This window comes from Pantherophis guttatus, chromosome 4 (assembly GCF_059756535.1).
Source record: "Pantherophis guttatus breed Tessera chromosome 4, ASM5975653v1, whole genome shotgun sequence".
NCBI classification, from domain to species: domain Eukaryota; kingdom Metazoa; phylum Chordata; class Lepidosauria; order Squamata; family Colubridae; genus Pantherophis; species Pantherophis guttatus.
The window spans coordinates 158,956,676-158,972,710 of record NC_142066.1 but is presented as its reverse complement, the minus strand read 5'-3'; the positions used below and the strand labels follow the sequence as shown (position 1 = coordinate 158,972,710).

General features: G+C 44.5%; 1 long non-coding RNA gene across 1 annotated transcript; it reads left to right on the top strand.

Annotated features, from left to right (window-relative positions):
• The first annotated feature begins 7,579 nt into the window (after positions 1–7,579).
• LOC148114421 (uncharacterized) lies at positions 7,580–15,204 on the top strand. The gene is made up of 2 exons (XR_015734299.1): positions 7,580–7,704; positions 10,455–15,204. It is a non-coding gene; the product is annotated as an uncharacterized LOC148114421 (long non-coding RNA).
• The last annotated feature ends 831 nt before the right edge of the window (positions 15,205–16,035 follow it).

The window sequence follows — 16,035 nt, the reverse complement described above, 5'->3', positions numbered from 1 at the left end:
GTCTCGATCCGGTCATGAATAGGTACAATTGCTTACATTTTAAAAAGGCTCCATTCACAATTTCCCATTATATCTTTTAAAATTCAAAATCAAAACATAGAAAAATTTTTAGTCAAAACTCTACAGTAAAAGTTCGAAACCTATAAGAACAAGTTTTAACATAAATTCTAACATCATCATCTAAACAAATCTATTATATCAATACAATTTTAATTTCAAATTAACTCACTCATTTTTATTTCTACATATCAATCTTAATCATATCTTGTTCTTCTTCACCTTATATCTTTTTCCATCAGTCTCAAAAAAGAATTTTTTTAACAATATTCTAACCTCTTGTTTTAATTATTTACCTTACAATTTTATCACCACAAATCTTAATTTCAAATTCTATACCACTCCATTTTTATTACACTTTATAAAGCAAAGTTCTATCTAGTTCTTAGTCTCTTGACCCTTTCCTCAATTCTTAATATCTTAAACTTTATCAATTTATCTTTGATTTTATCTCCCTTGTCATCTATTACTCTTTTCATGTTACACAGATTTATCACAAAAATATGTTTTATTTAGTCTAATTTCCGGCATATTTTCTTCCATACCTCCCTCTCTTATTTGGCTATTATCCAACGTATTCTGTTTGGCTAGTTCCCAGCATATTTTTCTCCAAAACACCAACAATTTTTGGCTAATTTCAATATAATCTCCTCCAAGCCTATCACCATTATTGGCTGCTTTCCAGCATATTATATTTGGCTGATTTCCAGCATAGTTTCCTCCAGGACTCCCACTCTTATTTGGCTGATTTCCAGCATAGTCTCCTCCAACTCTCCTATAATTATTTGTCTGATTTCCAGCATTTTAACTAGTTCCAACATATTTCCTCTGAGTCTCAAACTCTTATCTAGTTGGTATCCATCCCTCTTATTTTAACTTCCCCTTAACATATAATTATCTATTTTATGTCAGCTTCCAGCACAATCTTTCAAATTAATTCTCAATATATTTCATAATAATCGTTTCCAGTATATATTAAATTAAATCACAATTTATCATTAATATCTCTGTGTTTGATAGTTTGTTCAATAAAGCCTTAGTCCAGCATACTCATCAAATTAACATTTGTTTACCAATTAAAATTAAAGCATATTACATCAAGCAGTAAATTTTCCTTAAAATTGTCTCACAATAATATATACTCTTCTTTATTGTTTTTAACCACCTGTATATCATCCTCTATTTTAATTGCCATCTCTTATTTTCTATTTTTATTACTCCAAAAGCTTTTCTGTTTTTATCCAAAAATCATATATACCTTTAGGCTTTTAATCTTTACATTTCAGTTCAGTTACATTTAAAATTTATTACTTTATTTCCTCCTTTTCTTTCTTTTTCTATCTGTCCATAATTGTTCCATTTCAAAGTTCATCCATTTGAATTAAAAAATTCTGTATGTTCCTTTAATGCTTTTATAATGTCTGTTCTGTGTGTAGTGCATCAACTTCCTGTCTTTTTTTCCTGCGCCAGGAACCCCCTTTTTTTTTTTCAAGGCTTGTTAATTTCCATTGTCTAATGTCCAAAATATTCCTTCTTTCTTCTTAAAATCATCTGGGACAGAATAGAAACCTCCAAAGTCCATAAATCCAATGTAAATTTCAAGGCGATCCAAAGTAAAAAGCCATTTAAAATGTTCCTTTTTCAAATGGAAAGAAAAGTATCTTCAATCCACTTTCCTGCTTAGTCACTGCAGACCCCATGGCAATTTTGTAGCCATCTGTCTGTCTGTCTTCATTAGCTTCGTTAACTTTCAAAGGTGTAAACTCCCAAAGAGACATTTCTCCAAACCGTTCCAAATAAAAGCAAAGTCAGTTTACTGGGTTGTTAAAAGTCAATTCTTCTAAGCCAAATTTAATAAAACAAAGACTATTTCGGGTCCTGGTTCCATTTTTCCCCCCTTTTCTTTTAAATCTTCAAGCCCCCCGGCTCTGTAGCCGCTATTTGAAGTTTGGGGTCTTATTTTTTAAAGTCCAAATATGTGTGTTGTTTTGCCTGGGTTGGTGTCACTCACCCGGCTTCGAGACACTCGCTCTCTATTCTTCTCCGCTTCTCCTCCTCTCCTCCAGCATGATCCTTGTTCCCGGCTGCCACAGTATCAGGACAGCCGCCATGGTTGTCGTTCCACTGCCGCCAATGTGAAGGGAAAGCCTCCGGCCCCGAGGAACCTGCCCGTTCCTCTCGGCCACCCAAGGGGTCCCTTCTTGTCCTCCTGTCCCTTCAAGACAGGGGAGGTCAGCAGACCTGTCGGCAGCAGCTTAGCAAACGGGGTTTTGGCGAAGCTCTGCAGAGCTCGCCATTTCCCATCTGTGTCCCTGCGGCGCCAACCGGAAGTCGCCGGTGTGAATGAGTTTTTAATGTTTTTAATGTTTTTTAATTTTTTAATGTCTTTTTATAATGATTTTTTAAATGTATTGTGAGCCGCCCTGAGTCTTCAGAGAGGGGCAGTATTTAAATAATTAAATTAAATTAAATTAAATTAAATTAAATTAAATTAAATTAAATTAAATTAAATTAAATTAAATTAAATTAAATTAAATTATAGAAAGAAAGAAAGAAAGAAAGAAAGAAAGAAAGAAAGAAAGAAAGAAAGAAAGAAAGAAAGAAAGAAAGAAAGAAAGAAAGAAAGAAAGAAAGAAAGAAAGAAGAAAGAAAGAAACTACTGGGTCACCGAATTGGATGTAAAATTAACATCCTGAGCTGGCGTGAACCAGCTGAAGCCCACCCCAACTTTGTAACTGAATCCATCCTCCCCTCCCCCCAATCGCAGGAAATGAGCAGGATCACCTCCAAAGGCCAGGGAGGGGAAATCAAAAGTGAAAGTGAAAGTGCTCACGTGATTGAAGATGCCCGAAACGACCTCCATCCATTTGCTGGTGGCAAAGAGGCTGATTCGCCCCTGGGGGCCATTCCAAGCTCTGTTACCCCATCCCCCTCTGCAAGCAAAAGCCCTCTTCACTTCCTCTGCCCTCTGCAGGCCACTTTACAGAGTAACCCCCACCCCCGGCCCCCCAGCAGCCAGAGTTGAAAGGCTGCTGCCTCAAATTCAGGGGGTAGAACCCAGGGGTGAGTTCTAATTTTTTTTACTACCGGTTCTCTGGGCGTGGCTTATTTTGTGGGTGTGGTTTGATGGTCATGTGACAATTCTTTAGGATTTAGCAGAGGTACTGGTCTACCAGGCTTTTAACTGGTTCTGAGGGGTTCGTAGGCTGGTTGTCGGTCAGTGTGTCTGTTGACAGAATCGCTTGCGGAGTGCCAGGCTTCGACAAACTCACAAATGTGGGAGATGGCCAACGAGTTTTGTGTTGTTCCAATCGAAGTGGTGTCGTTTGGTGTAGTTGAGGGTAGAGATTAAGGATTTGGGAATTGTGGTGTTTGACTGCCAGCCAGTGTCTGTGGATCCTGGTTTTGAATTGAGGAGATGTTTGTCCCTCGTAGAATCGGTTGCCCTGGTTACCGTTGATTTTGTAGATTACATTGCTTCTTTCATCTTTCTGTATCTTGTCTTTGGCTCTGGATAATTCCTGGTGGAGTGTGGCTGTGGGTTTGTAGGCTGTCGCTATTCCTAGGGGTTGGAGGATTCTGGCTCTCATTTCTGAAATCATTTTTGTGTGTGATAGGGTTAGTTTTTGCCTGGAGTGTTATGGTGTGGGTGCTGTGTGTCAGCATATGAAGTTTTTTGGACAGCCGTTATGGCAAAAGACATCAACAGCCGTTTCTCTTCCACTTTTCTTAGTGTTGTGGTGCTGCAGTGTGTCCTGGATCTTCAGAAGAGGGTGTGGGCACAGCTTCTTTTGTGTGCAGTGGCGGGGTTTGCTTACAAAGCTGAAGATCTGGTCCGTGTGCGTAGGTTTGCGGTAGACACGGGATTCTAGTTCTCTGTTTTCCTGTCTCCTTATGTGGGCATCAAGTAATGGGAGTCTGTTGCCTGAATTTGTGTATTTGTGTGAATTTGTGTGAATTTGATCCCGGGAACAATGTCGTTTAGCAGGTGGTGTGTTTGTTCTGTTTGGGAGCATTGGATGATGATGAAGGACAATGTTCCCCTGTGCTGGGTGGGATGGGACAGAACAGAGCAATTTACAGCAAAAGAAAAGCAGATATCAAATCCCCTGAACCACCGTCACGCGAGGGAAAGATTAGGAGACAGCAAGAAAGGCTGGACAAGGACCTAGACCCTGGGACCCCTCCCTCTTTCCCCTGCTGACCACATGCCCATCATTCCGGAGAAACCATGAGGTTCATCCTTGAGAGTGAAAGCAGGCAGCAGATAACAGGTGGAAAGGCCGGCCTGCCCCTGCTGCACCCAGGTTGAACCCGGACAAGGTCCCAGGTGCATTTTATGGCCCTGTTTGTACCTGGCATCCATCATGTCGCTCACCTGGGTCCCGGAGCTCTTCTAAGGCTGACAGGACTGGTGGACAAGGACCTGGGCCCAGGGATCCTTCCCTCCCTCCCCTGCTGGCCACACGCCAATCAGCTCCAGAGAAATCTCAAGGTTTATCTTTGAGAAGCAGCCAAAAGTGAAACTGAGGAATAGATAAGAGGTGGAAAGGCCGGCCTGTCCCTGCTGCACCCAGGTTGAACCCGGACAAGGTCCCAGGTGCATTTTATGGCCCTGTTTGTACCTGGCTTCCATCACGTGCTCACCTGAAGCTTCAAAGTTCCCAGCCTTCCAGGGGTCCCGGAGCTCTTCTAGGGTTGGCGGGGCTGGTGGACCTGGGCCTGGGGACCCCTTCCTCCCTCCCCTGTTGGCCACATGCCAATCAGCTCCAGAGACAGGCACCAGAGGATGGGGGGAAATGTTATCTATGCCTCTGTTGTACAGGGAGGTTTACACAACTGTGTCTGATCCCTTTTTCCTTTCCACCTTCCAGGGAGCCTCGGAGAAGAAGGCCACCCTGGGAAGCAAGATGGCCACAGCTGGGAGCCCTGGGGGGCCCAACAGGGCAGCTTCTTGGGGGTCGAGTGGATGCCAGTTCCCAGGAAGACCTGCGCTGGATGGGTCTCTCCCCATAGCGGGCAGCCAGAGTCTTTCTGGTAGCCCCAGAGGTAGAAATGGAGGGTTGGACTTCCCAAACCTCTTTCTGAGCTGAGTTACAGCGGACATTCCCTCAGCCTGAAACAAGCCCAGGATTGGTCAGGATGGGACCCCCTGGCTTCTGTCCAGCTCCAACTGATGATCCTTTAAACACGAGCCAGCCGTGTGCGGCAGCAGCCAAAAAGCTGACACGATCCTCAGTTGTCCAAACAGAGGCAGAGAATCAAAATCAACTGAAGGGTTAGGAGTGCTTTGTAATGTCTTAGTAAGGCAGCATCTGGAATCCTGCATCCAGGTTTGATCCCCAGGTTACAAAAAGGAGGTTGAGACTTTGGGAAAAGTGCAGAGAAGAGCAACTAAGATGATTGAAGCTGCAGTTCGGAAGTTCAAATCTCACCGGCTCAAGGTTGACTCAGCCTTCCATCCTTCCAAGATGGGAAAAATGAGGACCCAGATTGTTGGAGGCAATGCAGGGGAAATCCACCAGGTTCTGACAGGTTCTGGAGAACCGATAGTGGAAATTTTGAGTAGTTCAGAGAACCGGCAAATGCCATCTCTGGCTGGCCCCAGAGTGGGGTGGGAATGGGGATTTTGCAGTGTCCTTCCCCTGCCACGCCCACCCCAAGCCACCCCATGCCCAACAAGCCACGCCCACAGAACCGGTAGTAAGAAAAGTTGAATTTCATCCCTGGGGCAATGCGCTGACTCTGTAAACTGCTTAGAGAGAGCTGTAAAGCACTATGAAGCGTTATATACGTCTAAGTGCTATTGAAGGCCAGGAGACTAAAATATATTGAAGAACAGTTGCAGGATTTGGGTTGGGCCAGTCTAGAGAAGAGAAGGACTACAGGGGGGGACATGATAGCAGTCTTCCAGTAGTTTGAGGATCTGCCCCAATGAAGAGGGGGGTCAAAGCACCTGAAGGAAGGCCAAGAAACCATGGATGGAAATTCATCAAGGAGAGAAGCAACCTGGAATTATGGAGAAACCTCCTAATAGTGAGGACAGTTAACTGGTGGAACAGCTTGAGACCAGAAGTTGTGGGTGCTCCATCACTGGAGGCTTTTGAGAAGTGAATGAATAATAATTTGTCTGGAATGATGGAGGGTCTCCTGCCTGAGCAGGGGGTTGGACTAGAAGACCTCCAAGCTCCCTTCCAGTTCTCTCAACACATCCCGAGTCACAGCCCAGCAATTCGGGTGTCCAAAAATGAGTGGGGGAGGCTGGGGTCAGGGTCAGCCCTAGGGGAACTGAGCCCCACCCCCCAAATTGTGGGAAAGGGGGACAGGACTATATTTCGGTTTCCAAAATCCTTTGGGTCATTGCAAGAAAACCCCAGATCCCCAACAGCCTCACCAGCCCTAGAAGAGGTCCAGGACACCCCCCCCCCTCGAAGGCTGGGAACAATGAACCTTCGTAAGCAGGTAAACACATCCTGGATCCAGGCACAAACAGGGCCATAAAATGCAAGCGCACCTGGGACCTTGTCCGGGTTCAACCTTGGTGCAGCTGTTATCTTATCTGTTCCTCAGTTTCACTTTTGGTTGCTTCTCAAAAATTAACCTTCTGATTTCTCTGGACCTGATTAATGTATGGCCAGCAGGGGAGGGGAGGGTCCCTGGGCCCAGGTCCACCAGCCCCACCAGCCCTAGAAGAACTCCAGGACACCCCCCCCCCAAGATTGTGCTTAGAGGAGAATTTTTTCAAGAAGTAGGCACATAATCAATCAGGGCCAATAGATAGAGATGTTTTTAGTTTGCGTAGTGTCTTTTCCACAGCATCTTCTGTGAAATCAATATGTAGCAGATCGTTGCAATTAGTTGTGGTACGATTAGGAAATGTGGGGCATGAGCCGTTGATGTTGACAAAGACTGAACTGAAGAACGTGGGGAAAATATTGTCCTTAACGGCTTCATCCTTACAGTCTTTCCCGTTGGGCCCTTTTAGGGGTGGCATGGTTTTTGAGTGGTATTTACGAAAATTATAGACGCCGCGGGAGGATTTTGTTTGTAACAGTTTTTCCTCTTGTTTGCAGTAGTAAATGGTGCATTCTGCCTTTATCTGACAGCATGTAGTGGCTTTTAAAGTTAGCTAGGTGAATTGCTCCTGAAGAGATCCTGAACCGGAAAGGAAGGGGACTCGTCAAATTTGCAGCTGAGAGCAATCGTGGGGGAAAAGCTGGCACTTTGGAAAATAGGCTGAAGATCTCAAAGGCTGAAGGGCTGAAAGGCTGGGCCTTGTCCAAGACAATACAAGGCCGTGGTGAGATAAATTTTCCTTCTCTGGCCTTTCCTCCGCTCTGCTCTCCCTGCCCTTGGATTGAGTGGGGGAGGCAGCTGTTCCTTCTCAGAGGGGATCGGCTGCCTATCAGCCCCACTGCCGGTCATCAGCCAATCCTCCCCTGTGTCTGGGAGGGCAGGCAGCTCTCTGTCTGGTTGACCCCTCCCCCCAATGCCTGAGGGGCTTGCCGGCAGCATTGTCTTCAGACCCTGGCCTCTCCACCTAGGTGAAGGGAGACTGCTATCCCCTTCGGATGGTCCCTTCCTCCTCCTCCTCCTTTTCCAAGCCAGGCTCTGATGGGGCCATGACACAGAGATACATTGGATAAGGTTCGTTCTCCAAGTTTGTGGTTTGGTTTCCAAACCTTTCATTACCAGGCTAGGTGTCATTTTCAGTGGAGTTTAGGGGGTGTCAGGGTTCTTCTGTTTATAAGGGCTTCAGGTGTGGGGGTGTCGTGTGAGGGTCTTGTGATGGGAAGGTTACTTCAGGTCAGGGTCATTGGAGGGTGAATTGCTGGGGGGGAGGGGGCTTGTGTGGGTTGGTTGAGGGTAGGTGCCATCTCCGGTTGGCTGTGGGGTTGATTTGGGTTCTGAGGGGTTCGTAGGCTGGTTGTCGGTCAGTGTGTCTGTGGACAGAATCGCTTGCGGAGTGCCAGGCTTCGACAAACTCACAAGTGTGGGAGATGGCCAACGAGTTTTGTGTTGTTCCAATCTAAGTGGTGTCGTTTGGTGTAGTTGAGGGTAGAGATTAAGGATTTGGGAATCGTGGCGTTTGACCGCCAGCCGGTGTCCGTGGATCCTGGTTTTGAATTGAGGAGATGTTTGTCCCTCGTAGAATCGTTTGCCCCAGTTATCGTTGATTTTGTAGATTACATTGCTTCTTTCATCCTTCTGTATCTTGTCTTTGGCTCTGGATAATTCTGGTGGAGTGTGGCTGTGGCTTTGTGGGCTGTTGCTATTCCTAGGGGTTGGAGGATTCTGGCTCTCATTTCTGAAATCATTTTTGTGTGTGATAGGGTTAGTTTTTGCCTGGAGTGTTGTGGTGTGGGTGCTGTGTATCAGCATATGAAGTTTTTTGGACAGCCGTTATGGCAAAAGACATCAACAGCCATTTCTCTTCCACTTTTCTTAGTGTTGTGGTGCTGCAGTGTGTCCTGGACCTTTGGAAGGGGGTGTGCGCACAGCTTCCTTTTTGTGCTGTGTGTGTGTGGTGGTTTTTTTGTTTTTTGTTTTTTTGCAAATCTGAGTATATGGTCTGTGTGCGAGGGTTTGTGGGTTTTCAGTTCTCCGTTGTCTGGTCTCCTTACGTTGGCATCTAGGAATGGGAGTCTGTTGCCTGAATTTGTGAATTTGCGTGAATTTGATCCCGGGGACAATGTTGTTAAGATGTTGGAAACATGGGAAAAAATTTGGGTTCAGAATGTTAAATTTACACAGTCGCAGAATTTGAGGGAAAATTTTTACAAAATGTTTTATAGATGGCATTTAGATCCTAAGAAACTGTTGTGCATGTACCCTAATGTTTAGCCAAAATGTTGGAGGTGTGATTGTACAGATGCTACATATTATCATATTTGGTGGACCTGTAAGAAAGTTAAGGCTTTTTGGATAAAAATTTGGTGGGTCATGCAGAATGTTTTGAAGAAAAAAATTCAATTTTCTCCACAATTGTTTCTATTGGGTATAGCTAAGGGTTTTACAGTGGATGAAACAAAGTTGATTTTGTATATGATTACAGCAGCGAGATTGTTGATAGGTAAATATTGGAAAAATGAAGCTTTGCCCACTGTTCAAGAATGGATTTTGAAGATGGCCAGTTTTGCAGAGATGGCGAAGATTTCAGCATATTTAAAAGACCGCTCACAAGAGACTTATGAATGTGAATGGAAAAAGTGGATAGATTATGTGCAGAACAAATATCAAACTAGGAAGTATCAAATAGCTTTTCATTGATAGTATTATATTATATTAAGATAGAAATATTTGAACTATGTGAAGATGAAAAATGATATGGGGGTTGGGGGGGTTCAAGGTTTTTATATAAAGGGGATAATGACGGGGTACATTCTATGGAAGTCCGGGGGGGAGGGGAGGGTTAGGGGGGGTTAGGGAGGGGGGGTTGGGGAGTTTGGGGTGGGCTAGGGGGGCGAAAATGGGGTGAAAATGTAATTGTAAAACTTTTACAATAAAAAAAAATGTTGTTAAGCAGGTGGTGTATTTGTAACGTTTGGGAGCTTTGGATGATGATGAAGGACAATGTTCCCCTGTGCTGGGTGGGAGGGAGCAGGGCAGAGCTTCCAAATAATCGAAAACCCCCTCAGTCCAGGCTAGGCACCGTGAACAGCCATGTTTCTAATTCACGGTGGAAGGTGTGGAGGTCAGGAGCCAGCCGGAGCCCCAGGGGGAGTTGATGCCCACAGAGAAATCACAAGGTTCCTCTTTGAGACGGATCAAAAGTGAAAGCAGGCAGCAGATAACAGGTGGAAAGGCCAGCCTGTCCCTGCTGCACCCAGGCTGAACCCGGACAAGGTCCCAGGTGCATTTTATGGCCCTGTTTGTACCTGGCATCCATCATGTCGCTCACCTGGGTCCCGGAGCTCTTCTAAGGCTGACAGGACTGGTGGACAAGGACCTGGGCCCGGGGATCCTTCCCTCCCTCCCCTGCTGGCCACACGCCAATCAGCTCCAGAGAAATCTCAAGGTTTATCTTTGAGAAGCAGCCAAAAGTGAAACTGAGGAATAGATAAGAGGTGGAAAGGCCAGCCTGGCCCTGCTGCACCCAGGTTGAACCCGGACAAGGTCCCAGGTGCATTTTATGGCCCTGTTTGTACCTGGCTTCCATCACGTGCTCACCTGAAGCTTCAAAGTTCCCAGCCTTCCAGGGGTCCCGGAGCTCTTCTAGGGTTGGCGGGGCTGGTGGACCTGGGCCTGGGGACCCCTTCCTCCCCCCCCTGTTGGCCACATGCCAATCAGCTCCGGAGACAGGCACCAGAGGATGGGGGGAAATGTTATCTATGCCTCTGTTGTACAGGGAGGTTTACACAACTGTGTCTGATCCCTTTTTCCTTTCCACCTTCCAGGGAGCCTCGGAGAAGAAGGCCACCCTGGGAAGCAAGATGGCCACAGCTGGGAGCCCTGGGGGGCCCAACAGGGCAGCTTCTTGGGGGTCGAGTGGATGCCAGTTCCCAGGAAGACCTGCGCTGGATGGGTCTCTCCCCATAGCGGGCAGCCAGAGTCTTTCTGGTAGCCCCAGAGGTAGAAATGGAGGGTTGGACTTCCCAAACCTCTTTCTGAGCTGAGTTACAGCGGACATTCCCTCAGCCTGAAACAAGCCCAGGATTGGTCAGGATGGGACCCCCTGGCTTCTGTCCAGCTCCAACTGATGATCCTTTAAACACGAGCCAGCCGTGTGCGGCAGCAGCCGAAAAGCTGACACGATCCTCAGTTGTCCAAACAGAGGCAGAGAATCAGAATCAACTGAAGGGTTAGGAGTGCTTTGTAATGTCTTAGTAAGGCAGCATCTGGAATCCTGCATCCAGGTTTGATCCCCAGGTTACAAAAAGGAGGTTGAGACTTTGGGAAAAGTGCAGAGAAGAGCAACTAAGACGATTGAAGCTGCAGTTCGGAAGTTCAAATCTCACCGGCTCAAGGTTGACTCAGCCTTCCATCCTTCCAAGATGGGAAAAATGAGGACCCAGATTGTTGGAGGCAATGCAGGGGAAATCCACCAGGTTCTGACAGGTTCTGGAGAACCGATAGTGGAAATTTTGAGTAGTTCAGAGAACCGGCAAATGCCATCTCTGTCTGGCCCCAGAGTGGGGTGGGAATGGGGATTTTGCAGTGTCCTTCCCCTGCCACGCCCACCCCAAGCCACCCCATGCCCAACAAGCCACGCCCACAGAACCGGTAGTAAGAAAAGTTGAATTTCATCCCTGGGGCAATGCGCTGACTCTGTAAACTGCTTAGAGAGAGCTGTAAAGCACTATGAAGCGTTATATACGTCTAAGTGCTATTGAAGGCCAGGAGACTAAAATATATTGAAGAACAGTTGCAGGATTTGGGTTGGGCCAGTCTAGAGAAGAGAAGGACTACAGGGGGGACATGATAGCAGTCTTCCAGTAGTTTGAGGATCTGCCCCAATGAAGAGGGGGGTCAAAGCACCTGAAGGAAGGCCAAGAAACATGGATGGATGGAAACTCATCAAGGAGAGAAGCAACCTGGAATTATGGAGAAACCTCCTAATAGTGAGGACAGTTAACTGGTGGAACAGCTTGAGACCAGAAGTTGTGGGTGCTCCATCACTGGAGGCTTTTGAGAAGTGAATGAATAATAATTTGTCTGGAATGATGGAGGGTCTCCTGCCTGAGCAGGGGGTTGGACTAGAAGATCTCCAAGGTCCCTTCCAACACTATTCTATTCTAAATTCCTTCTAGCACTGATAATGTTCCCCAGTTGGGTCATGAGATGTCCGCAGGAAATCCACCCAGCTCAGAGAGCACCAAGGACCCCAGTCATCGTCCTCCTCCTCCTCCTCCTCCTCCTCCTCCTCCTCCTCCTCCTCCTCCTCCTCCTCTTCCTCCTCCCCCTCCTCCTCCTCTTCGCCCTCTCCCATATACTCTCCTCCCTTCTAGCACTGATGATGTTCCCTAGTTGGGTCATGAGATGTCCGCAGGAAATCCACCCAACTCAGAGAGCACTGACCCCAGTCTTCCTCCTTCCCCCCTCCTCCTAGCAGTGATGTTGCTCCCTAGTTGGGTCAGGAAACATCTGCAAGAAAACCTCCCAGCTCAGAGAGCACCAAGGACCACACAGTTCCACCTGAGCTGCAAGGATTCTCCCCTAAGAAAGGCCGGGTGTCAGTCTGTACCCAGGAGGTTAGTGGGCATGCCCAGTGCTTCCTTTCAGCCAGAACAACCAGTAAAAAAGGGGGGGTTCAGGGGGAAGTGGGCTCAGCCTCATCAGAGCCCTGGAGAAGATGAAACTGGTCCCTACAAACTGGAGACGGCTGGGGAAACGTAGGAAGTGCCTTTCTATGTAAAAAGTGCCAATGGAGACAGTGGGAAAACTTTCAGTCGGTATTTGAGGGTAACCTCACCAGCCTGATTTCTGCCCCCCAAGCAGAGCAACATGAATATTCACTGCTTATTTTTCCGTCTCCTGTTGGGCAGCTCCTTGTGCTAATATTTGGAACAGCTGGCGGGGGCTTTAAACGCCAGTCGTGTCTTGTAATTTCTAGGGCGTATCAGTATAATTATATCCCTGCCATTTCCATCTGCTTTATTAATTAGTTGCTAAATACCAGGACACGGGAATAATCTCTGGAGCTGCCTTAGACCTTCCCTGGAAGGAAACAGGGGGACTAAAGCGACTGATGCTCCCAATTCTAGCACTGTGAGCTTGAAATAAAGAATCACAGAATAACCGAGTTGGAAGGGACCTTAGAGGTTTTCTAGTCCAACCCCTTGGACAAGCAGGAGACCCTACGCCATTTCAGAGAAATGGCTGTCCAGTCTCTTCTTAGAAATCTCCAGTGATGGGACTTCCGGTTTGCTGTTTGTCGCTGCCAGACGTTCCTTTGGGATCGTCAGCTTCCATCGCCTGTCAGAGCCGCCTTCACAACGGAATGGCTGCTCGAAAAAACTCCGTTTCCATGAGGAAACGGAGATAGAGCCGGCAGGGGTGGGTAGAACTCTCTGCGGAGTCCCAAAAGTTTTTCCTTTACTTTTGGGACGGAGCGGATGAGATGCCCCGTATCCCCAGCCGCTGCTCCGGGCTTTGGGAGACCTCTGCTGATGCAGAGCCAGGCGTCAAAAGCAAGCCTGCAAATTTAACAGACTACCCAAAGAAAATGTGAGCTGGACCTGTAATACTGAACTGCAAGTATTTTACTGATTTTTTAAAAGAAATTATTTAAGAGAGAGGAGGAAAAGAAAGAGGAAAAAAAAAAGCCTTTTAAAAAATGGCGTCGGCTGGAGGAGAGGCAAAAAGGGAAAGTCCTTCCGTTTTCTATTACTACAATGTAGCGGAATAAATACCACTGGCTACATTTGTAGACAAAACTTCGCTCCTGTGTCTTTTTCTCTTTTTTTTCCCTTGGAGATCTGATATTGTTGTTGATTGGAAAGAAGTCTTTCTTGCTTTTTTTTAACAAAGCCTGCCTGGGCGGAAACATGGCACAGAGACTCATAAAGTCAGATAAACAAGAAGGGGGGGGATTCCCCCACCAATAACTTAAAGGAACAAGTCTTAACTCTTCAGTCTCAGAAACCTGATTTTAATATAATAGAATTTTTTATAGAGGAGATTGAAAGAAGGGAGGAGATTGTGAATCAGCAACTTGAAAAATTTAAGCAGGAAATTAAAGAAATTAAAGAATTGGTGAAATTTAAGTTTGATTCTTTGGAGAAAAAATTCTCAAAAGTGGCTAAGGGTTTTACAGAATTTATGATACAGTTGGACACAAATACTAATGTACTAGAGTCTAAAATGGAAGAAATTCAAGATAAATTGGACAATAGAATTCAAAAAATTGAAAATGATTTGACAAACACTCAGGATAATAGCTTAGAAGAAAAACCTAAAATGGATGCTGATCAAAAGTATGGTAATGCAGAAAATCTGCAACAGAAGATTGAAAAAGAGATTTTAATGGTACAATATAATTTCACAGAATATGCGATAAGATTAAGAGGTTTGCAGGAAAATAATAGAGATGATTTAAGGAAAATATCTTCTGAATTTCTAGCTGGGATTCTAAAGGTTCAACCTGACGAAGTGTTTTGTAGGATTGACAGAGTTTATCGAATCAACTCCTGGATTGCCAAGCAAAGGCAATTGCCTAGAGACGTGGTGATTTATTTTACAGATAAGGAAATTAGGAATAATATCGTGCAAAATTCCTTCAATTCTAATTTGCAATTGTATGGAAGAAAGATTTGGATTTACAAGGAACTCCCACCTAAGATATTGATGGAAAGGAAGAAATTTGGTTTTCTGGTGAATGAGTTAAAAAAGAGAAATATCTCATTCAGGTGGGACGCCCCAGTTGGTATTATATTTAGATACCAAGGAGAAAGATATCAGCTAAATACTGTTGAAAGAGCGGAAGAATTTTATCGAAATAGGTTGAAAATGAACTTAACATCTTCAGGTATAATACAGGATAAGCAGAAGGAGCCGGAAATAAAGGTAAAATATCGAATTATAGAGACTGTACCAGATGAATTGCCTTTGGATTTATTGGATACCCCAGCTGGACTATCTACAAATTTGAGAGAAGTGGCATCTAATTTTAATGTGATGACTTATCAAGGCAAGGATAAGCATGGAAACCAATTAGGGGATATACAAGGGATAAAAAAGAAACATGAGATACAAAAACAAAACCAACAAGACCAATCTACAAAGCAGAATAAAAACCGACCAGATGATACACAAATTGTAGAAAGGAAACCAGGATGGAAACCAAACCCACAAAAAGAAAAGAAAAAGAGAAATAGGTGGCATAAAAATAGAAATTTTTAAATTAGGCAACAGTGAAGCCAGTGACTTTAAAATATGAATGATTATGTGTAAACACAGAAGAGGCGACGTATTGGTTAATATCATCCTGAGGATTGTGGCAGATCTCTGCATGGCCGTAATCTGGGGACGTGAAACGAGCCTTAAACTGATGGATTTGAATTATCCATTTTGGAATTTCTTTTTGTGTTGATAAACATATTATATTATCTTGAATCACAAGGCAAGAGAATGATGCTGGGGCATGCAGAAGATCGGGTTGTTACCCACTACGATGATGGGAATTAATAATCCTGATGAAACCCACAATTATTACTATATGGAATATAATTATAATGTCACTCGGGTGGTTGTTTTTACTTTTATACATATAAGAAGATATTTACTACTGATGGGGGCAGATATGAGATCCTGAATAAACTGTTGCACCAGCAAGCTATGTTACCCGATTATGGATGTTGGTTCTACCAATCCAGTGGAAAGACCTGAAAGAAGATACTATATGGATTATAAATTTAAAGTCATTGTCTTTTCTTTTTTTTTATTTAGATATAATGGAAAATATAGACATATATTTTTAAGTAGTGTGGGCAGTGAATCAAAGATATTAAGAAATGTTGTGTATGGTAATTTTGTATGATAGTGGGTGAATAAGCTAGTTAGTAGATTGATTAGTCTAAGAAAAGGGATTTTTAAGTGATATATTTAGGGGAGTGGAGGAAATGGATAGAGTGGAATAAATGTTAAACTAGATTTTATGGGGAAGGCCGCTTTGAAATGTTATAGTAACATATATAGAAGATTAAATGTTAAAGTAGGACTTATCGTATAGTTTTAAAGTGGAGAAGTTATTCTATAATGTTATAGTATAATGTCTTTTTTTTTTCCCTTTCTTTTCTCTTTTCTGAAATGTATGGATAAAGGGGGATGTTATAATATTAATAATATTTTTAGTAAGTAAAGGTCAATATCTAGAGGAGGGAGTAAGTAATCTGTTATGAATTAGGTTTTTTTTTTGTTATGAAGAAGTCACAGGGGGGGATGGGTGGGGAGGGGGGGTTAGGGAGGGGGAGGGAGAGGGGAAAAAAAGGGGGGGGAATTTGTATTTGAAAACTTTTTCAATAAAAAAAAAAAGAAATC